We start from the raw sequence: 22,943 nt of genomic DNA, 5'->3' as shown, positions 1-22,943 counted from the left end.
TACGGGATTTAGTCTTGGCAGGTTATGTATTACTGGGAAGGTATCTGTTCTAGGCTTTACAATTTGTTGGTATGTAATTGTTCTTCACTTGCTCTTCTGAGTATGAAAACCTTGCCTCCAGTGTTAAGGACGTTCATTTTTACCCCCCCCCCCCCAACTAACTCTCTACATAACCATTTAAAGAGGATTTTGAAAAATCCCTGTTTACAAATACAGTGGAAAACTATTCTGAGGATAACAGAATTTGCATTGTGTAATAAAACTCCATAGCTGTGCAGTGAATATTCAAACACTGATGTGTATATGTCCTATGTATGCACTGGATTCTGTAACATGTACAGGAGGGTTCAGTGGGAGACTCCCGGTTGCACTTACTGGGGAGGGGAAGGCCCTCCGTGCAAGGCAAGCTTGCCGTTTGGCTGTGAGTTCATCCTGGAGCTCCTGTTTGCATTGTATCAAAACTTCCTATGGAATACCTTTATTCTGTTTTATTTTATTATTTTTTAAGGTTTTATTTTTTGGGAGAGAGGGAGCAAGAGAGAGAAGGGGGAGGGAGAGATGGAGAGGGAGAAGCGGACTCCCCGCGGAGCCGGGAGCCCGAAGCAGATGCTGAACTGACGGAGCCGCCCAGGCAGCCCATCCCCTTTCTTGACCACTTCCTTAGAGAACCACAGAATGGCTTTCACCCAGAAATGGAAAAGTTCGAAGTAAGAGCCACCCATGGGGCACTTCAATTCAAACCGAGCCCGAACCATACACAGCCTGTGGTGGGAGGGAGCCTGTGCTGTGTTAGGAGGAACTGGAATCTCACAGGTGAAGGCACTTACATAATCATCTTCCTCCAGGATGGGGGGCAGAGGGGAGGAAAGCCATATAAAAGGGCAGTGCAGGAGATCAGAGATGGTAAAATGGTCTGGGAAGACCCCCGTCCAAGCATGGTCTCTGGACACCTAAGGTGCGGTGAGTAGAACTTTCCACGGGGCCCCGAGTGCTCTCTCTGGATGGCACAGTGGGCCATTTGGGACCAACAGGCTTCTTGCCCCTCTCCTCAGTGCGGGGGTCCTTGCAAACTCTGCTGCTCGGGACAAGAGGGGCTCTAAGTTCCTAAGGGATTCCCAAGGGCCAGGTTCCCAGCAGCAGTTGTAAATGACCAGTGCCCGGCACCGACGACCAAGCGGCCCCTTTCTGAGGACGGTTTCATTACGGTGCTTTCCAAAGGTAACACTCGCATTTTAGATGAAGTGACACCTACACTTGCTGCTAGCTCAGGAAGCAACCGCGATGAGAGTCTATCATAAAAGAATTCTGTCAGAGTTTTTAGAGATGGCAAATACCAATTCCCCTTTTAATATTGACGGATATGCCTCTAATATCTAGACTGTAGGGTGACCACTTGCTCATTTGTCACATAAATCTCATCTTTAATTTTGAAATCCATGTGGCGTTTTAAAAGAGATTGAACAAACATTGAATGTTCCTAATTAAATTTCACTTACCTCTCTGATCTTTTTTCTGGAAAAGTCATCAAATGGGGATGCGTTCAGAGTAAGAACTTTCCAAGTGTTTCTTTAGGAAAACAGGAAGCCACGTTTTGGAAAATGATAAAAGCGATTTTAGTTTCCAGAAGACAGTCTCCTAACCCATATCTATTTCATGCACATTTACATAGAGATTATGAAAATCAGTAATAGTTAATTTAGGAAATATATTTCATGAGGCATTTTCTCATGTTTCAAACTGGTTCTATCCTGAGAACGTACAGGTGAAAGTAAACCACGGTTTGTCAGCTTGAGCGCTGTTACCGTTTTGGCTGGGTCATTGTTGTGGGCCGTCCTGTGCGTTGTAGGATGTCCAGCAGCATCCCTGGCCTCCACCCACTAGATACCCAGTCCTCGCCACCAAAAATATCTGCAGATGTTGTAAATGCCCCTTTCTGGTGAACCAAAGGGTGGACAGAGCTGCCTCTGCTTGAGAAATGCGGAAGCACATTATAGAATTTTCATGTAGTTTAAAAAAAAACTTAACCAATCAGAAATTGTGGGCATAAGTATAGATTACAATTGAGATTTCTATTTGAGTAGAATTTTCAACATTTACATTATTAGATGTATTGGATTTTAGGTATAAATTTCCAGAGAAAGGGAGACCAGATAGGGTTCAATTTTTGAAGCATTTTTGGAGGTATGTTTTTGCAGTATAATAAATAGAAATATATATGATATATTGAAATAGGTGCTATAGGGACACAACTTATTTTTTGTTAAATTTCATCAGAGTTTAGACCTACACTCATCCTTTCTCATATCAGTTAAGCAAGTTATCTATGAATAGACTTTGACAGAACTTCTCATCAAATACACGGGTGAATTCTGTGGGATGGTATGGCTCTTCTGATGACTGGTCAACAGAGCACCCATTCCTCCTAGGAAGAATTTAGGTGGGAGTATTTTTTCCCCAAGCAGTGTACTGGTGATCAAGACCTGCTGTAACTGCCTTTCACCGCTGCTAAGCTTCTAGTTTTTTTTCCCCTCTGTTTCTGTTAGATTGCCACCGTGAGTATTAAATTGCAAGGAATTGCAAACAGTTTGAAGTGGGTGTGTATTAGACTACAAAAGTCCTCTTTTTGGCAAAGTGTTTTGCCTCGGTTGGCTTTGTGTGCTAGGGAAGAGGTGGGGACAAGTAATTTCAGCCAGTATCTACTGAGCTCTGATAGGTTGGGAACGAAGCCTGAGCAACCACAGGTGCTCGGAGGGGAATGCTCGGGTATTTCTGATGTGTTCCCTGCCCATGATGCAAGTATTTGTTTTAGTGCAGCTATTCAAATACCTTTATGGATATTTTCTGGCAAAGCCAGAGTTTATTTTGGAAACATTTGCTTGGCTTTTAAGATAGCTGTTATTCAGTTGTTTGCTCAGTAGAGGACAAAAAATATTTGGGAAATGCTTTTCAAGTTAGCTGTCACCTGATGAGTTTTTTATTCCCTTCAAGAAGAAATATCTGGGGTTGTGTGAGTGTTAAAATGGTTCAAGAATCAAACACCTGAAGAAGTCAGAATAACCCGGTCATTGTTCCTGGAAGATGACAATTCTTGGCAGAGGGTTAAGAGTTTGAAAAAAAGAAACTGAGAAACCTGGAGATAAAAACTGGAGAAAAACCACAGGCAGATAGAAGACTAGTGAAAGTAGCCACGGAAGGAGCTTCAAGGGAACAAGGAATATCACTTTATTCTGAGTGTCCGTTTTTCCACACATCCTTCCTCCAGCCTGTCTTGTCATCAGAAGCTGTCATGGCAAAAAAAAAGCTGTCATGGCAAGTTAGTAGATAATAGCGTGATGCAGGCTTTTGTTGGGTGTGAATGTAAGTTTCGGCTACACGAGGTTTATGAACAAAGGACAACATGTCCTACTGACAGGAACAAAATCATTTTAATGAGATTCCACGGTATTTCTTGGCTAAGGGGGAAAAAGGATGATTCAGCAACTGATGCCAGTCACGACGCTCAGCTGGGAGCGATGGCCTGAACCGCATGTGTGAGGCAGAAGTGCTGGCAGTGCCCAGTGGACAGGGAAGATGGAGCGGTGCATTCTGAGTGACAGCCAGCAGGAGGGGCTTGTATTTGTGGCGGCGTCTTTATTTGCACCGCTACGTGATTTCTCCCGTGATACGGTCAGGGCATAGGCAGTGACAGAACTCCTCACAAAGAAGACCCTGAGAGACATGCTCCGTCTAGATTGCAGAGATGTGGAGGAAAATAAGAACAGTTTTATTTTACTAGTAATTTACATTTCTAATGCGATTGCCTCCAAAACAGTTGTCAGTTCATCTCCCACGCGCAGCACCTCAGCATCAATTTTTAGGGTATGACAGAAGAAACCCATGTCATATCCAGGTTGGGAGTCCAGTAGGTTTTATGAGCCTGTTCGGAAAGCTGACAAGTAACACTTCCCCTTCTGGAAGCTTGTCTTTTATGACCCGGAGAGAATGACTATAATTACTATTTTTTTTTTTTTTTTTTTTACGAAGCAAACTTGGTGACCTGCTTTTATCCCCTCCTTCTGTGAAAATCATCTGCCCACTCCACCTCCTCCCCTCTGTGCTGCTTGGAGCCCCTCTTCTTCTGTGGATGCCTCTGACCCTAAGCTCTTCCATCTCCTCCTCAGATTGCACTGGATGGCCCATTTCGGGTCTCTGCTGCATCGCCTCCTTATGGTTCTGGGGTTGCTAAGAGCCCTCAACCAGCTGGGTGTGGTCCTGATGGACATCCGTGATCTTCTCCTGGTCAGTTACCATTCCTTAACCCCTTTCCCTTTGACCATGTGAAATGCATGTCCGTGTATTGGGGCAGATGCAGGAGACAGAGGAGGTGATGTGAAGCCATCTTCCATCAACGTGGGAAAAGTAGCAGTGATGGCATATGGTTCGATCAGGTGATACTTGACACCCTGATGCTCCCCCATTGGCACAAATCGACGTCTGATGTCAGCTCAGTCAAGCTCTCTGTTTCCAGCCAGGTAACCACTGCCCCTCAGTTTAGCTAAAGGCAGCCCTGCTAGGTTGCAGATGGCGTATGAACAGCCACATGCTTGAACTAAGCGTTCTAACATGTTCAGCTGATGCAGTTGACCTGCTTTTCACTGGGCAATTAAACATGATTGTACAAATACAGAGAGAAGGCTTTTCTTTACCTTTTTTTCCCCTTTAATCTCTTGATGAAGCTGCCTCCTCTGTGGCACTTGAAAAACTGTTTTGTTTTACAGCCCTTGTCAGTGCCTTGTTTTTTGTTTTTTGTTTTTGTTTTTTCAGATGTATTATGATATGTCTGGGGAAAAGTACCAATCAGAGCCGGCCGTGACCATGAATAGAAGACATTCCTGTGTTGTTTCTTATGCACCACCAGTTTACGTTCAAAGGGACTCTCATTTCTTTCTGCCTGAGGAGTGAAAATACTCAGAGGAGTAATAACCAGGGTGGCTTCTCATGAATACCAGTGTGCATGATCATTTTACATGTGTCTTTCTATTTCCTGAGGCTTTTTGCAGTGCCATATGCATGGATAATGCTCAAGAAATATTTACTGAAATGAGCTAAACTGAGATTAATTTGCTTATCGTAAAGCTCCTGGTATAGCCAAAACTTGGGGTATGAGAGAATGGGCAGCCTCTGTCATCATGCAGATACGTATTTCTGATAAAGTTTGAACTCTTGAGGAATTTGTCTTCATTTCGAGACTTCTGTTAGGACTCATTCATAGTTTGGGAGAAGTTGACACGTCTTGTCAACACCACATCATTGAGGACATAGATGAATTCTTTCCACCCTGAAATGTGATACATGGACACAGCATTAATACGTGGCTAGCGCTGTCCAGGAGCCTTTGAAACCCAAGGTTAGAGCTATCTAATACAGCACTGATAGGCCATCAGAATTTTATTATGGTGTGTCCCCGTCCTGCAACACTGTCACCCAAGCCAATAATGGAACAGCAACCTGTTTCTTGGATGAATGAGAACAAATTCATACACAAAAAGCCAAGTGCTTTATGCAAGTGGGACACAAATAGCTAGTGCTTGAAATTAAATTTAACTTTTCTAATATGATGGGATATTCTGGCAATTCGATATCTCTATATATTGAATAACGTATTATGGCATTAACGATTTTTAAAAAACATCTTTCTTACCGCTATCATTTCACATTATTATTATTTTTAAAGATTTTACTGATTTATTTGAGAGAGAGTGAAAGAGAGCAGAACCCCAGGATCATGACCTGAGCGGGAGGCAGACGCTTAACTAGCTGAGCCACCCAGGTGTCCCTCGTTTCGCATCAAATAAAGCAAAGAAAAATATATGAGCTTGACGTTTTATATTTTGTTTTTAAGTTTTCCTCAGCTCAATTTCCTTTAATTCTTTGTACGAAAATCCTTACAACTAACTTCACATTAACTTGGCTAATAAAAGTACCCGTATTTCTTGCTTAAGAAACATCAGTATGTGTTTGTTACTAAAACTCTTTCACATGCAAATGTTAATCTGTACAAAGATAAACACAGGTGTAGATGAAGGACACACGGGGCAGGGGAAGAGCTGAGAATATGGGCACGTGTGTTTCAAGTGGTACAAAGAAAGAGACGAGAAGAAATAGGAACCTTCTGCAGTAGTATCCCAAGCTGTTGCTAAGAGCCTGAACTGGGAAAGGATGGAGAATTGATGGTTTTCAGTGGGATGTCACTCCTTCCTCCCAGGGTATTTTTGGAATTTGGAGGAAGGCATGATTCAGTTGTCACAGTTACAGCGGGGATCCCACAGGCACTGTCACGCGTGCAAGTGTTCTGCTCAAGAGAGAAGTGCTCAGGTCACACACCTTTTCAGTGACCCATGAGAGAAAGTGGTGTCTGAGTCTCTAAAAACCAACTTAAGATACGTAGAAATCCAAGGCATTCTCTTCCTGTTTGTTTTTTTAAGATTTTATTTTTGAGTAATCACTGTACCCAGCGTGGGGTTCGAACCCACAACCCTGAGATCGAGTCGCATGCTCTGCCAACTAAGCCAGCAGGAGCCCCTTTGGTTTTCATGTATACTGAGTATTCTCGGACTACAACCGGTAGGTAGATTGAAGAAATAGTTTACTTTGTTTTGTTGAGAATATCCCAAAGAGTTCTTCACTGCTTGATAAAATCACATTACTTTTGACAATGCCCCTCGCTGAGTTGTTGGTAGAGTCCTGTATCTGAGCCACCCAGGTGCCCCACTTCCCTGTTTTTAACATGTCAGAATTTTCAAAAAGTATCATTATCATCCAGCTAAACTATGTTGTCTTTCTTCTGTCTGAGGTTCTTTATAAATGAGAGCAAGCAGGGAGGTCCGGGTGGCTCAGTCAGTGAAGCGTCTGCCTTCGGCTCAGGTCATGATCTCGGGGTCCTGGAATCGAGTCCTGCACTGGGCTCCCTGCTTGGTGGGGAGCCTGCTTCTCCCTCTGCCTCTGCTGCCACTCCCCCTGTTTGTGCTTGCTTTCTGTCAAATAAATAAAGTCTTAAAAAAAAAAATGGGAGCAGGCATATGCAACCTTACTCTGCCCTCTGTTATCATTGTGTCCAGTCATTTCCGTATTTAAAAAGATAACTTATTATAAATTACATTTTCCTTATTTCTGCTTTATATTGCAGTGGGCATTGTTTTCTGTAATGTTTAAAGTAATATATGTAGATAGATTATGCTACCTATGGATTTCATTTGGGGAGAGGTAAAAAGGCATGATGGAATATTACAGTATAGAGGGGGTCTAGAGGGGGCATATATGTAATATGGGGGGAGATATGTAATATCTCACTGTAGTTTTGATTTGCCTCTCCCTGATGGTGAAGTGATGATGAACATCTTTCTACATGTCTGTTGGTCATCTGGATGTCTTCATTGGAGAATTGTCTGTTCATGTTTTCTGCCCATTTATTAATTGGATTATTTGTTTTTTGAGCGTTGACTTCTATAAGGTCTTTCTATATACTGGGCATGTCATTTGCAAATATCTTCTCATATCATGCTACAGTGTGATAAATAGGTTACCTTTTAGTTTTTTGATGGTTTCCTTCACTGTGCAGAAAATTTTTATTTGGAGTTCCAGTAGTTTATTTTTGCTTTTGTTTCCCTTGCCTCAGAAGACCTATCTAGAAAAATGTTGCTACAGACAATGTCAAAGAGGTTACTGCCTGTGCTCTCTTGTAGGATTTTTATGGTTTCAGGTCTCATATTTAGATCCTTAATCTGTTTTGAGTTTATTTCTGTGTGTGGTGTAAAAAAGTGGTCCAGTTTCATTCTGCTTGTTGCTGTTCAGTTTCCCCAACACCCTCTGTTGAAGAGACTGTCTTTTTTTCCATTGGATCTGCTTTCCTGTTTTGTTGAAGATCAGTTGATCATAAATTATGGGTTCATTTCTGGCTGTTCTGTTCTATTGATCTATGTGTCTGTTTTTGTGCCAGCACCATACTGTTTTGATTACTGCTGCTTTGGAATAGAACTTGAAGTCCAGACTTGTGATGCCGCCAGCTTTGTTTTTCTTTTTCAAGATTGCTTTGGCTATTCGGGGCCTTTAATAGCTCCATACAGATTTTAGAATTGTTTGTTCTAGCTCTGTGAAAAATGCCGGTGGTATTTTGATAGGGATTGCATTAAATGTGTAGATTGCTCTAGGTAGCATAGACATTTTCACAGTATTTGTTCTTCCAATCCATGAGCATGGAATGTCTTTCCATTCCTTCAGTTTCTTTCATCAGTGTTTTATAGTTTTCAGAAGACAGGTCTTTCACCTCTTTGGTTAGGATGATTCCTGGGTATCTTCTTATTTTGGATGTAGTTGTAAATGGGATTATTTTCTTAATTTCTCTTCCTGCTGCTTCATTACTGGTGTATAGATGCGATTTTACTGAATTCCCATATGAGTTCTAGCAATTTATTTTGGTGCAGTCTTTCCGGTTTTCTGCACAGACTATCATGACGTCTGCAAATAGTGAAAGCTTGACTTCTTCCTTGCCGATTTGGATCCCTTTTATTTCTTTATTTCGTCTGATTCCCAAGGCTAAGACCTCCACTACTATGTTGAACAACAGTGGTGAGAGTGGGCATCCCTTTCTTGTTCCTGACTGTAGAGGAAAATCTCTTAGTTTTTCCCCATGTAGGATGATGTGAACTGTGGGTTTTTCATAGATGACTTTTATGTTGAGGTATGTTCCCTCTAAACCTACTTTCTTGAGGGTTTTTATCATGAACGGATGTTGTACTTTGTCAAGTGCTTTTTCTGCGTCTCTTGAAATGATCATATAGTTCTTATCCTTTCTCTTATTTGATGTTTCACGTTGATTGATTTATGAATATTGAACCAGTGTTATTGCTCTTTATTTCTCTCTTGATTAGAGTAGTCCAGGGTTATAAGCCACTGCCCCCCATGGAGTTATGTTTTAACATATACTGCCAGTTCCAACTCAGGAACATTGTATTAACTAAAGTCCTAACAAAAGATTATAAATGTTAAAAATGTCATGGGTATTGGGGCCCCTGGCTGGCTTAGTCAGTAGAGCATGCAACCCTTGATCTCAGGGCTGTGAGTTGGAGCCCCATGTTGGGTGCAGAGATTACGTAAAAAAATGAAATCTTGAAAAAAAAATTGCATGGGTATTTTCAAGCATATATTTTTCCCAGTAATTTTTTGTTACAATTTGTAATTCTTCCTACATGTTCATCACATTCTTGAGATTTTTTTTTTTTTCATGGTTGTGTAAGTGAAGTTGACTCTGTGAACTATGGATAATACCGAGGGTCAGCAGGGTACTTTGATTTATGACTCATATACCGGCATGCCCAGAATTGAATTAAGACTAGCCAGCTAACTCTCCAGCATACCAGCCTCTAAGCAAAAAACACCATTGGACTAAATTAGTTAATTTCTGTTTTTACATATGACTTCTTAAGTGACGGGGGCGCAGTAATTAGTTGGTTGCCTTCATGAAGCAGATATAATGTCTTCAACTGGAGACACCATGAAAAAGGAAACATTTCTATCAAACAGAGACACTTCTGGCTGACCATCAGACTCTGAGGCAGTTGATAGTTTACTGAAACAGTCTGTTTTAATCATGTGAATTCTGGAGGTTAATAATTCATGCTACAGTGTGATAAACTGCATATATAGAGGCTAAACTCAACCTTAATGAGGATGAATGGTTAATTTAGCCTCGTATGACTCTACCACGTACGATGGAATGTTATGTTGCATGCATGAAATATATTTATTATATGTAACACACAATAATATGCTTATCGTTACTTGTATTAAACATATTTTTGTACTCCATTTAAAATAGTGCACAGATATATTTAGAGTATATATTTTGAAAATAGACCAAATTGTTAGTTTACCCATGGTAGCCACAAAGCTTGAGTTGGCTTTAGGTGTAACTACTTACTGTTTTTTTCTTTCTTACGTCCATCGTTCTCCTTGTGAGTGGTGATTCTTCTTGCCGGTTTTCAGAACAGAGTGGTCGCATCACTTTCAGCGGTCATGTGAGTCTTTCTTTTTCTGAAAAGTATTTCAGTGGGAAGTTAGAAATTGCAAGGATCACATCTGCAGGCCTGGCTGCATTCTCTAATGGCTCTGTGACTTTGGGTGCGTCTCTTTCTCAGCCTCGTTTCTATGTCTGTGAATAAGTCGCAGTGATAGCTGCATCGTGTGGTTATTAGCACAGACCACAGCACTCGGAAGCGATCAGTGAATAGTAAGTTCTGTCAGTGTGTACGAAGTAGGAAAAAGCTGTATCGGGGATTAAACCCAGCTGTTGTCGTTTGTGAGAACGCTGCCGTAGGTTGCTTCAATAAATAACTATGAAAGGAGTGGTAAGTGGATGAATGAGTGGACGCTTTACCAGACACAGATAACACACAGTGAGGTGTAGTCCTGGTTGGACCTTCCCTCTGGCCACCCACCTTCTGCACATGTCTTGCAAGTTCTTTCCCATTCAAGTGAATCCCAGATATGTAGTTAAGTTTTATTTCCTTAAGTCATCTCTACACCCGACACGGGACTCCCAACTCAACGACCCTGAGATCCGGAGTCTGCGTGCTCTCCTGACTGAGCCAGCCAGGCGCCCCCAGGTGTGCAGTTTTGCTCAAGTCCCGTTTCCCTGGGTGATTCTTCCTCTCTCCACCACTTCATTTCCTCCGCCCTCTTCTCAACCAGGTCTTGTGTCTCTGGTCCTTGAACCTGCACTGGGTCTTCAGGTTTGGAATTTTTATATGCCAGTGTCTGTAGTTTAAGTGTGGTTCTTCCCCCTAAGATCCTTGGCTGGGTTTAACCCCTGTGGTTCTCCATGGTCTCAAATACAATAAATCATTCATCTGAACATCTGAGATCTAATTTGTTTCAGGGAACAATATCTCCAAGTTAGAGACTTGAATTTTGATGTGCAGGTTATGACATTTAATGCAGAGATGATACGATTACAGGAAATAAGTGAATTTTAAAAGTAGCTAGGCATTAACAGCCTCTTATTTCATACACAATTTAAGACAGAAATCAAATAAAGGCAGCAGAATTCATTATTTTGGATCAAGTAAACAGAGCTGGGATCTACTGAAAGTGGGAAAATTAATGCATTATAACAAAATTCTGTTTATTGACAAATAATGAATTCATTTTAGTTACTGCCCAAACCTAAATCAGGATTTGCAGCACATCTGCTTTTCTTAAAAACTGTCAAACAGGAACCACCTTGTAATAGTGTCAGCAACCGAGAAAGTATGATGTACCCAGAAATCTTCGTTGGCCTGCAGATGGGAGCGCAGCAGCATCTCGTCCTTGCGATTTGCTCTCACACGGTACACCTCCACAGCCCTTTGGAAAATGCCCATCAGCGCCTCCTGCCTAATCACACTGCGTCGTCTTTTCAGATTTTTCTCTCTGCTTCTCCCTCCAGAGTAGCTGCTCCTCAGGACTTCATGAAACTTGTGAAATTTTAACAACTTGAAAAATTGTGTTTTACCTCCCATGCGGCCTGCATCACTCTGTTGGTACATTGAAGGTTGTGTGGATCTGGCCTCTTTTGCACTCAAAGCCCCCAAATCACATTGCTGATTACTGTGAGCACCCTAGAAAATTAATTTTCAGTGATGATAAAAATGTGATTTTTGAAAGTATTACCCCAAATAATACCCTTTTAGAAATCCTCTGCAGTATTCTGATTCTACAAAATCATTTCCTCTCCCTCTTTGGGTCACTTTTAAATCTACTTCTTTTTTTTTTTTTTTAAGATTTTATTTTTTTATTTGACAGAGAAAGAGAGCACAAGTAGGCAGAGCAGCAGGCAGAGGGAGAGGGAGAAGCAGGCTTCCCGCCGAGCAGGGAGCCCGATGTGGGGGCTCGATCCCAGGACCCCGGGATCATGACCTGAGCCGAAGGCAGATGCTTAACCGACTGAGCCTCCCAGGTGCCCCTTAAATCTACTTCTGACGCAGTCACTTTGTGGGTATATCCCAGTGGAACCAAACTTCACTAAGGTCCTTCCTTCCAGGGGGGTGGTTTGCACAAGAAGCTAGATCAGTGGTTCTTAGCTTCTGCATGATTGACATTGAGAGCTGGATAACTCTTTGCTGTGGAACTGTCCTGTGCATTGTAGGCATCCCTGGCCTCTACCCACTAGATGCCTGTAGCACCCAGCCCCCCGTTGTGACGACCTTACATGTCTCCAGACATTGCCTCATGTCCCCTGGGCGACAAAGTCAGCACTGTTGGAGAACCACCAAGCTGGATTAATGTCCTCCTCGTACCAAGGCTGGTCACTTAATCCCTTAGCGTGGGAGACTTGGCGTATTATATCAGAACAAGATATAGAAGCTATGGATAGACCAGTCACGCCAACATAACTTTTACTGCTTGGTGAAAAATCCGTGCTGGTGTTGCTGCAAGATAGCCATCTGGCCTGTTTGAATTCCGCCTGAGTAAGCCCTCAGAGTTAATGTGCCTCGGGTTTTTGTGGTCAAGCCAAGGTGTGCAGCAATCATTAATGTTAAACTGCTTGGATTTGAATAGTATGTGTTTCAAATACACACATCAATTTAAAAAATCAGCTTAGGAGGAACGAATAAACAATGGGAAAAAGACAGTCTCTTCAACAAACAGTGTTGGGAAAACCGGACAGCCACATACAGAAGAATGAAACTGGACCACTTTCTTTCACCATGTACAAACGTAAACTCAAAATGGATTAAAGACCTAAATGTGAGACCTGAAACCATAAAAATCCTAGAAGAGAGAACAGACACTAATCTCTCTGACATCAGCTGTAACAACCTTTTTTTAGGTATGCCTAGATATGTCTCCTGAGGTGAGGGAAATAAAAGCAAAAATAAACTGTTGGGATTTTGTAAAAATAAAAAGCTTCTGCACAGCAAAGGAAACAAGCGATAGAACTAAAAGGCAGCCTACAGAATGGGAGAAGATATTTGCAAATGATATGTCCAATGAAGGGTTAGTATCCAATATATACAATGGAATATTAGCCATAAAAATGAATGAAATCTTGCCATTCGCAATGACATGGATGGAACTAGAGAGTATTATGCTAAGCAAAATAAGTCAGAGAAAGACAAATACCATATGATTTAACTTCAATCTAGCTCTGAAAAATATTTTTAAAGAAGATAATTGCACCTGCAATATAGCGATCTGTTCTTGGCTTTTTAAAAATTAAAGTAAAAAATAAAGGGTCCTTTTTCTCTAAGACACTATTTCCTTATTCATACTCTTTAACACATCCAGTGTCTCTGAATAATAAGTATTTTTGTTCTGCGGAAGTAAAGGTTTTCTAATTTCCTTTGCAAGATTTATTTATTTATTTATTTTAAAGAAAAGAGTGGAATTTAATCTTGATTTACAGGACACTGCAAGAGAGGAGATTCTACATAGAAATAAGAAACCCACTGAGGAGGAGCTTCATACAGGTTGTACAGTTTGGAACTGGTCAAGTAGAGTTTTGTTGTAAAAAGTGCTACAATAACAAAACACATTTAAGAAGAGTTCTTAGTAGAGAAACTGTAAGACAAACTTCCACCAAACAGAGTACACAACAAACAACTTTCTGCCTCAGCTGTACAATCTAAAAGTTAAAAGTCCCGGGAGTGCCATCCTGAACTTGGAACGTACAGCCTTCAGAGGTAGTTTCTGGCACAACATTCTGATCTTCCTCTTCCTCTACAGAGAAATACTTCTCAGTCAAGTTTAATGAAGCTTTGTACACAGACTCATTTTCATGGTTTTGTAGAGCTTCAATTTTTGTCCAAACCTCCACATTCTTCAATCATTATACTAAGTTTCTCAGTTTCACCGAGTTTCTCAGCAGCCTGAAAGATGTTTGAAATGGCATCCAGAATAACCAGAATAATTTTGGCGTCTTTTGCAGTTAAGAGGTTCATCAATGGTTCTCTTACGCCACAAGGAACGAGGTATACAATCTGTTCAACTGTCCCACCACTTGTATAGTTGGTCACAGCCCAGACAGCTTCCTTTTGTGTCTTAAAGTCTGCCTTAGAGAGCACACCAGCGAGGAATGGGACTAATCCATGATTCACAACTTGCTGTATTTTATCTGGTCCTGGTGACCAGCTGTAATGTTTGACATTGTCCACGTAGCTTCCTTCTGAATATTAGTTTCGGGGTTCGTTAGGAGGCTGGGAAAAACAGCAAGTGCTCCCGCATCTATTACAACCCGAGTCCGTTCATCTGTCCCAGTAACGGTATTTCCTATGGCTCTTAGTGCCGGAGTCACAATGGGCAATTCAGTAGCTCCTAGAAGCTTCACAAGCTGGGGCACAACTCCTGTTTTCACAACCATTTCCATCCGTTCATTTGGACCATCAGTAAGGTAGGAAATGGCCCAGCAGGTATCTGCCAGTACTTCTGGATCATCATGATGCAGGAGACGAACTAAGGTAGGAAGAATCTGCTCAACAGCATCTAATGGGGGTGCAAGATTCTCGCTGTGACAGAGGTTTGAACGTGTCCACGTAAGGTGGCGTAAGTAACCACATGCTAAAGATGACATCTCAGGAACTGCAAGGAGAGCCGATAGTGGGTCAGCTGCACCATACTGGATAACCAAGTCTCGAAAAACTGAACCATCACCTGCAATGTTTCCTAGAGCCCATACAGCTCGTTCACTGACGTGGGCATGGGAAGATGCCAACAGAGACATGAATGCTGGGATCGCACCTCTATCTACCGCAGCCTTGGTCTGCGCTGATGTCCCAGAAGCAATGTTAGTGAGAGCCCAAGCAGATTCAAACTGAATGGGACTACAATCCATTCTGCCCAAGAAGGACACAGATTTTGGAATCAAACCAGCCCGGATTATGTTGTCTATGGGGGGCTGTTTTTCCCTAGAAAGCAGTTTCCTAGCAGCTTGAGTAGCCTGGAGCTGGCTTTCCAAATTGTTGCTGTTTATGCCTTTGACAGTGTCATCAACAGACCAATTTACAGTGCCCTGGTTGTTGGGGTTTTCCTGTAGTGGAGAGGTAGCATCATCGGGAAACGAGCTTACGTCTCTCCTTTTCAGCATCTGGTCAATCCTTCTTAGCTTTCCTTAGCTCCACATGAACTTCTGTTCGGCGCCGCCTCATTTCTGTACTGTCTTTCCCCTTGTTCTTGAATCTGTTAAGGCGAGCAGCTGGTGAATCAGCATTCTCGTTGGTGGACATGGTTATGAGACAAAGGGAGAAAGAATTTGTTATCTTTCGTTCGGTGATGTTCTTTTCCGACGCTGTGTCACAGCCAGCCCTGGGCCTACACAGCCGGCTCAGGCTTCCACGGGAGGCGGTCCGGGGCGCGCAAGCCGCAGGACAGCTGCCCTCAAAACGTCCACCACGGATCACCCCAAAGACGGTGTGGTATTTATTTATTTTTTAGTAATCTCCACACCCATCGTGGGGCACAAACTCATGACCAGAGATCGCAAGTCACATGCTCTTCCAGCTGAGGCAGCCAGGTACCCCTTCCTATTTCCCTTTTGAAAGAAATTTAATGCACATATAATACTTGTTGATTTTTATTTTGAAATCATCCTAAACTTAAGCATGGTTGCGTAATATTCCGGCAACTTTTATTTTTTCCTAAGCCATTTGAACCCACGTACTAACGCGATATGTGTTTTCTACACATAAGAGCCACAGAACCCATTCAGCTTTGTCAGGGGTCCTAATGGTCTTTATGGCAAGAGGATTCTGTGCAGAATGACACAAAGCCTTTAGTGTGCCTGTGCTTTTGGACTCTTTCACTCTGAAGCAGTCCTTCAGCCTTTCTCGAACGTTCTGGACCCGGCTGGTTTGGGAGGTTATGTGCCCGTTACTTGGGTCGCGGGCCCCGCGTGGAGTTTGTCTCGTGTTTCCTTGTGACTGTGCTTGGGTCGTGTGTGTTCACAGGACTGTCACAGAGGTGACTCTGTTCTTCTTGCGTCTTCTCTGCCGGTCGGTTTGTGTCATGGCTTGAGATGTTCAGGCTTGCTCGCTCCGTGAAGGAGGAGTCCGGCCGGTTTCTCCACGGTCACTGGTGTTTTGGGCAGAGGTACGTTGACGCTGTGCCAGTGTTCTGTTCCTCGTGAGACCTGCAGCGCCCGGTTTCCTCATGCAGCCCCACGCTGACCGTACCGTTCCTTCTGCGGAGCTCAGCCGACTTCGTACCGGAAGCAAGAGTGTTCTCCTGTCTCCGCTTCCTCGTTTATCTTAACATGCACTCAGATTCCTGTTTTCTTTAGTGGGTCGTGATCTGTTTGTATCATTGCTTACGTGATGCCGGTTTCTCACTAAATCCATTCTTTCCTACACTGCCTCTTTTTGAGGCAGCGCTTTAGGTTTTCCCTCTGGCTTGTTGGTCTGTACTTGTCTTCTCCGCATCGGATGGTGCTGTGTGTCACAAACTCTGTGAAGTGAATCCCTTCACAGGCCATCAGCCTTTTCCTTGTTTTCCTGTGGGTGAAGACGGACGCCCACACCCCCTGGGGTGTCCTGCAGCGGTACAGCACCGCCTTCAGACGGCTGGCGACCTTGTGATGAGCAGCTTCAGCACCTCACGGAAGTCCCCGCAAGAACACGCCAGTTCTCACCTTGTCCTGCTCTGATTTCTGCTGCTCTTGGGCCCTACAGCCCTCAGGGGGCAGGACTCTTGCTGCCCGGGGGGGTCCGGCATTCCCTGCAAACACACACTCTGCATAGCAGGCTGACCTAGGGTTCTGTTCATTGTCCCATCAGTGCTGAACGAGGTGATGGCTGCCATTCTGATCATTGAAGAGATGAGTGTTGGCACCTGACAGCCACACACCCCGTCCCTCCCGCCTGCACCACATGTTCCTGCAACGCACACCCCGTCCCTCTCCCCTGCACCACAGATGTTTCTGCAACGCACACTCCGTCCCTGTCTGTGCCATAGATGTTCCTCCAACACACACCCATGCCTCCCCTCTGCACCACAGACGTTTCTGCACCGCACACCCCATCCCTCTCCCCTGCACCAGAAATATTTCTGCAACACACACCCCGTCCCTCTCCCCTGCCCCACAGATGTTTCAGCAACACACACCCCATTCCTCTCCCCTGCACCACAGATGTTTGTGCAACACACACCCCATCCCTCTCCCCTGTACCAGAGATGTTTGTGTAACATGCACCCTGTCCGTCTCCCCTGTAACACAGATGTTTCTGCAACACACACCCCGTCCCTCTCCCCTGCACCACAGATGTTTGTGCAACACACACCCCATCCCTCTCCCCTGTACCAGAGATGTTTGTGTAACACGCACCCTGTCCGTCTCCCCTGTAACACAGATGTTTCTGCAACACACACCCCGAGCCTCTCCCCTGTACCAGAGATGTTTCTGCAACAAACACCCCATCCCTCTTCCCTGCACCGGAAATGTTTCTGCAATGCACACCCCATCCCTCTACCCTGCACCACAGACGTTTCTGTAACACAAACCCCTCCCTCTCCCCGTAACACAGATATTTATGCAACACACACCCCGAACCTCTCCCCTGTACCAGAAGTGTTTCTGCAACAAACACCCCATCCCTCTACCCTGTACCATAGATGTTATTGCAACACAACACCCCGTCCCTCACCCCTGCACCACAAATGTTTCTGCAAAACACACCCCGTCCCTCTCCCCCGCACCACAGATATTTCTGCAATGCACACCCCGTCCCTCCCCCCTGCACCACAGATGTTTCAGCAACACACACCCCATTCCTCTCCCCTGCAGCACAGATGTTTCTGCAACACACACCCCATTCCTCTCCCCTGCACCACAGATATTTCTGCAACGCACACGCCGTTCCTCTCCCCTGCACCACAGATGTTTCTGCAACACAACCCCATCCCTCTGTCTGTACCACAGATGCTTCTCCAACACACACCCATGCCTCTCCTCTGTACCACAGATGTTTCTGCACCGCACACCCCATCCCTCTCCCCTGCATCAGAAATATTTCAGCAACACACACCCCGTCCCTCTCCCCTGCACCACAGATGTTCCTGCAACACACACCCTATCTCTCTCCCCTGCACCACAGATGTTCCTGCAACACACACCGCATCCATCTCCCCTGCACCAGAAATGTTTCTGCAACACACACCCCATCCCTTTCCCCCGCACCACAGATATTTCTGCAATGCACACCCCGTCCCTCCCCCCTGCACCACAGATGTTTCAGCAACACACACCCCGTTCCTCTCCCCTGCACCACAGATGTTTCAGCAACACACACCCCATTCCTCTCCCCTGCACCACAGATGTTTGTGCAACACACACCCCATCCCTCTCCCCTGCATCACAGATGGTTCTGCAACACGCACACGTCCCTCTCCCCTGTACCACAGATGTTTCTGTAACACAAACCCCTCCCTCTCCCCCATACCACAGATGTTTCTGCAACACACACAGCCTAATTATTATCCACTTAAGTGGTAGAACTAGCCCCTGGATTGACCCTTAGCTGTGTTTATTTTATTTAGGTGTTTTGGAATGTATATTATGCAGTGGATATCTGTCCTAGGACTATTTTCTTCCCCTTTAAAAAAATACTTTTTAAAATACTCTCATGATGCCTTTGTAAGTCATACCAGTGCTTTGCTTATAGATGCATGATTCCAGAAATGCAGCTTATGACTTCTTTTGTTACCTAAAGGGACATTATCTCTTCATTGTTTCTACTTAATTGCAAAGACATTGTGTGCTTTTGGGCAGTGTTTTACCTACAGTTTCTGGGCTGTACTGTTTTCCAGAATATTTATGCCATTGTTGCTAACTACAGGAACTCAGGAATTTTTAAGATAAACACAGACACCTGAATTTAAGGGGGAAAAAAAGTTGGTTAGAAGTAGATCCACATTTAGATCTCAGCACGGTTGTTAAAATCCATGGGTTTGTGCTGATTTATATGGCACCACATTAAGAAATGGCTGGTTCCCACAGTGCACCAAGAAGTAATTTCTAATCTGTCCCCAGGCAGTGGGGATCCTTACCTAAACTGTACACTTCAGCAGCTTTGTCTGCTGTTCTTGTTCAAACGGATGCCATGAATTGGTCTTGATGATGTCAAGGCATCTAGAATTTTTCCCTTTGGACATTTAGAACCCAAATCAGTATAAAACCTCTGTCAGTTGCATGTGACTTTGTCCTTTGATACTGAGCAACTCAGCGGCTCTCGTGGGAGTGTCCTGGTTAATATTTGAAGATGTCTGAGATTCCGGTGGCAGACCGTGCAGAGCTAGAAGCACACATACATTACATAATACCTTACGTAGTTCTGCATTTTATTAAATATGCCGTAGCATCTCCTTTGATTCTTCCAAACAACCGCAGGGCGTTATAGGGCATTACAGTTTTGCACATGAATAAAATACAGTGCAGAAGAGTTAAATCAGACAGTCAGTCGCCCGAATTAGTCCTAGAGCTCTTGTTCTCCAGCACCAATTCCCGTGCACTTCCCTTACATCGCACCTCCTTTGTCCCTAAATGTTGCCTGACTTAGGGGCGCATGTAGGAACTATTTTTTTTTTTTGAATGAATGCGTGTTTGTGCTTAGAAGTCAGGAACACTGCAATTTTTTGTTGTGTTAATAATAGTTGTTTTTGTTTATGACCATGGACAGGTTATGCAAGATGTATTTTAAGCCACATTTCAAAACACAGTTAAATCCCAGAACTGTTGCCAACAAGATTGTGCCTACCAGAAATCCTGTTAGCTTCCTTGGTACACATTTTCTTATTTTTAGAAAAGCAGTCTGGGGGAGGGAATTTGAATATTGTGTAGGATCATTTTCTCCTATAAGTGTCTAGGGTTTTAAATTTAACTGCACAGGATGAAGCTTTAATTCAAAAGGTTTTTGTAAAGTTATTCAAAGGCAATACAACTTTTAATTGGGTTTGTAAATCTTGTTCTTGTTTACAATAACTAAAATACTTGCTTGAAAATATCTCATGGCTGTGGAATAGTTGTTGTTAGTACAATTAGAAGTGGTTCTGTATCTACAGCTCCCAGGATTAACAGCATGAAGTTATTGGTCTGTCTTAGCGTATGAATTATGTCAGATAATATTGCAACTTTCTTGGGAACACCCGTTCGTGTATTTTGGGTAGTTCTGTTCATTTGGCCTTATATTTAAAGTGCTGTGTATTTAGTTGGGTCTTACTAAAGGATTTGAAGAGCACGTGTACGCCTCCTCATTTGACTCGCAACGATTCCAGGTTTTGTGTCCGTTATGTATTGAGACCTCCCTTGAGCGCTGCTAAGGGTCTGACACTGCAGGAGGCTCTGGGTACTTGGAGATGTGCTAGATGGGGCCTCTGACCTCCAGGGGCTGCAGAGAATGGAGAGGTCACTTCTCCAGGGTGCTTGAGAAGATGCTCAGGGAAGATTCCCGGCAGCGGTATTTGAACTCTGTCTTCGCAGGAGCTATTTGAACTGGGTACGGATATCACAGGCAGCAAGGAAAGACCGTGTCGTGTGTAGGGAGAGATGGGGGACTTAGGACCCGACTGGCACCATCCAGGAAGGAGATTTTTCAGATCCGGAGCTAACATTACAAGAGCACTGGAGCAAAGCAAGTTGATGGTGTGTATTAAGGAAAGCACGTGGGAGCCTGTTTGCCAATTGCAGGGGAGGTTTTAGGAAAAGGGAGACAGGTGTCTGAGACTTTCATCTGAATGGTTAGGAAAAGAGGAGGAGAAAGACACCACCTGGGGGAAGGTAATGATTTTCATTTAGGGAACTACTCAGTCTGGGGCATGGCGGGACATGTCTTTGGATAAATCTGGCCGTTGGTGAATGTGCGGGTGAGCAGGACTCCCACACTTCCAGTTCCTCAGCACATTCTTGGAGCTGGGACGGCCTCATGAAGCCTCTTATCAGTGAGAATCAGGACGGTACCAGGGAGGGTGATGGTGGAGTGGGGCAGTATTGGAAGAGCCCACAGGTGACATTTCGGGGGGTGTTGCTTCTAGATGGTCACGTCTACTGCCAGGCGAGGTGGACTGGGTTGTGTCATGCCCTCCCGCTGTTTTGGCCCTCCTTCGAATGGTTTCTGCGAATACCCCTGGAGCCATCTTCGCTGCCGTTGCGCACGTGCCTCCTAGTCCTCTGGGCCCACAGCGCTCGTAGTCCGTAGAACTTCTTAATATTCATCATCTACCACATGGCATTTCCCTTTGTAGAGAAATTTTAGGGGCACCTGGGTGGCTCAGTCGTGAGGCGTCTGCCTTCGGCTCAGGTCTTGGTCCCAGGGTCCTGGGATCGAGCCCTACGTGAGGCTCCCTGCTCGGTGCAGAGTCTGCTTCTCCCTCTCCCTCTGCCCCTCCCCCTGCTCATACGTGCTCGCTCGCTCTCTCTCTCTCAGGTCAATAAGTAAAATCTTTTTCCAAAAGAAATTTTAATTCTACTGTAGTTAATATAGTGTTATATTAGTTTCAGGTGTACCATACAGTGATTCAGCACGTCTGTATATTACTCGGTGCTCATCCAGATAAGTACACTCTCTCTATCCCCTTCATCTATTTCACCCACCCCCTCCACCCCCCCACCCCCCCACCCCCCACCTCCCCACCTCCCCTCTGGTCACCACCACTTTGTTCTCTCTATGTAAGAATCTGTTCCCTTAGTTGGTTTCTTTCTCCCTCCTCTGTTTTGTTTCTTAAATTCCACATATGAGTGAGATCACATGGGATTTGTCTCTCTCTGACTTATTTCACTTAGCATTATACCCTCGAGTTCCATCCGTGTTGTTGCAAATGGCAAGATTTCATTTTTTCTGATGGCTGAGTAATATTCCGTTGTAGGTATATACCACATCTTCTTTATCCATTCATCAGTTGATGAACATTTCAGCTGCGTACCTAGTTTAGGTATGGCCAATGATGCTGCAATAAACATAGGGGTGTATATGCCCCCTTCGAGTTAGTGGTTTCATATTCTTTGTGCAAATACCCGGTAGTGCGATTACTGGATCGTAGCATAGTTCTATTTTTTCACTTTTTGAGGAACCTCCATACTGTTTTCCAGAGTGGTTGTACCAGTTTGCATTCCCACCAACAGTGTGAGAGGGTTCGCCTTTCTCCACATCCTCGCCAACACCTGTTTTTTTCCTGTGTTATTGATTTTAGCCATTCTGACAGGTGTGAGGTGGTATCTCATTGTAGTTTTGATTTGCATTTCCCTGATGATAGGTGATAATGAGTGTATTTTGATCTGCCTGTTGGCCATCTGTATGTCTTCTTTGGAGAAATGTCCGTTCATGTCTTCTGCCCATTTTTGATTGCGTTATTTGTTTTTTGGTGTTCAGTTGTATAAGTTCTTGATATATTTTGGATACAAACTCTTTATTGGATATGTCCTCTGCAAATATCTGCTTACATTTAGTAGGTTATCTTTTAGTTTTGTTGCTTTTTTCCTTCGCTGTGCAGAAGCCTTTTATTTTGATGGAGTCCCAGTAGTTTATTTTTGCTTTTGTTTCTCTTGCCTCAGGAGACATATCTAGAAAGATGTTTCTGCGACTAATGTCAAAGAAATTACTGCCTGTGCTCTCTTGTAGGATTTTTATGTTTCAGGTCTCACATTTAGATCCTTAATCCATTTTGAGTTTATTTTTGTGTATGGTGTTAAGAAAGTGGTCCAGTTTCATTCTTTTGCATGTGGCTGTCCAGTTTTCCCAACACTGTTTGTTGAAGAGATTCTTCTTTTCCCACTGGATATTCCTTCCTGCTTTGTTGAAGATTAATTGACCATATAGTTGTGGGTTTATCTCTGAGCTTTTTATTCTGTTCCATTGATAGATGTGTCTGTTTTTGTGTTGGTACCATACTGTTCTGATTCCTATAGGTTTGTAATAGAACTTGAAGTCTGGAACTGTAATACCTCTAGT

At 43.7% G+C, this 22,943-nt stretch overlaps 1 pseudogene; it reads right to left on the bottom strand.

Moving 5' to 3' along the window:
- Nucleotides 1–13,639: 13,639 nt before the first annotated feature.
- Nucleotides 13,640–15,236, bottom strand: LOC113930671 (annotated as a pseudogene).
- Nucleotides 15,237–22,943: the final 7,707 nt, after the last annotated feature.

The sequence above is a fragment of the Zalophus californianus genome, chromosome X, assembly GCF_009762305.2.
Source record: "Zalophus californianus isolate mZalCal1 chromosome X, mZalCal1.pri.v2, whole genome shotgun sequence".
Classification (NCBI taxonomy): domain Eukaryota; kingdom Metazoa; phylum Chordata; class Mammalia; order Carnivora; family Otariidae; genus Zalophus; species Zalophus californianus.
The sequence above is the reverse complement of the archived record's forward strand: the minus strand, read 5'-3'. Positions and strand labels throughout refer to the sequence as shown.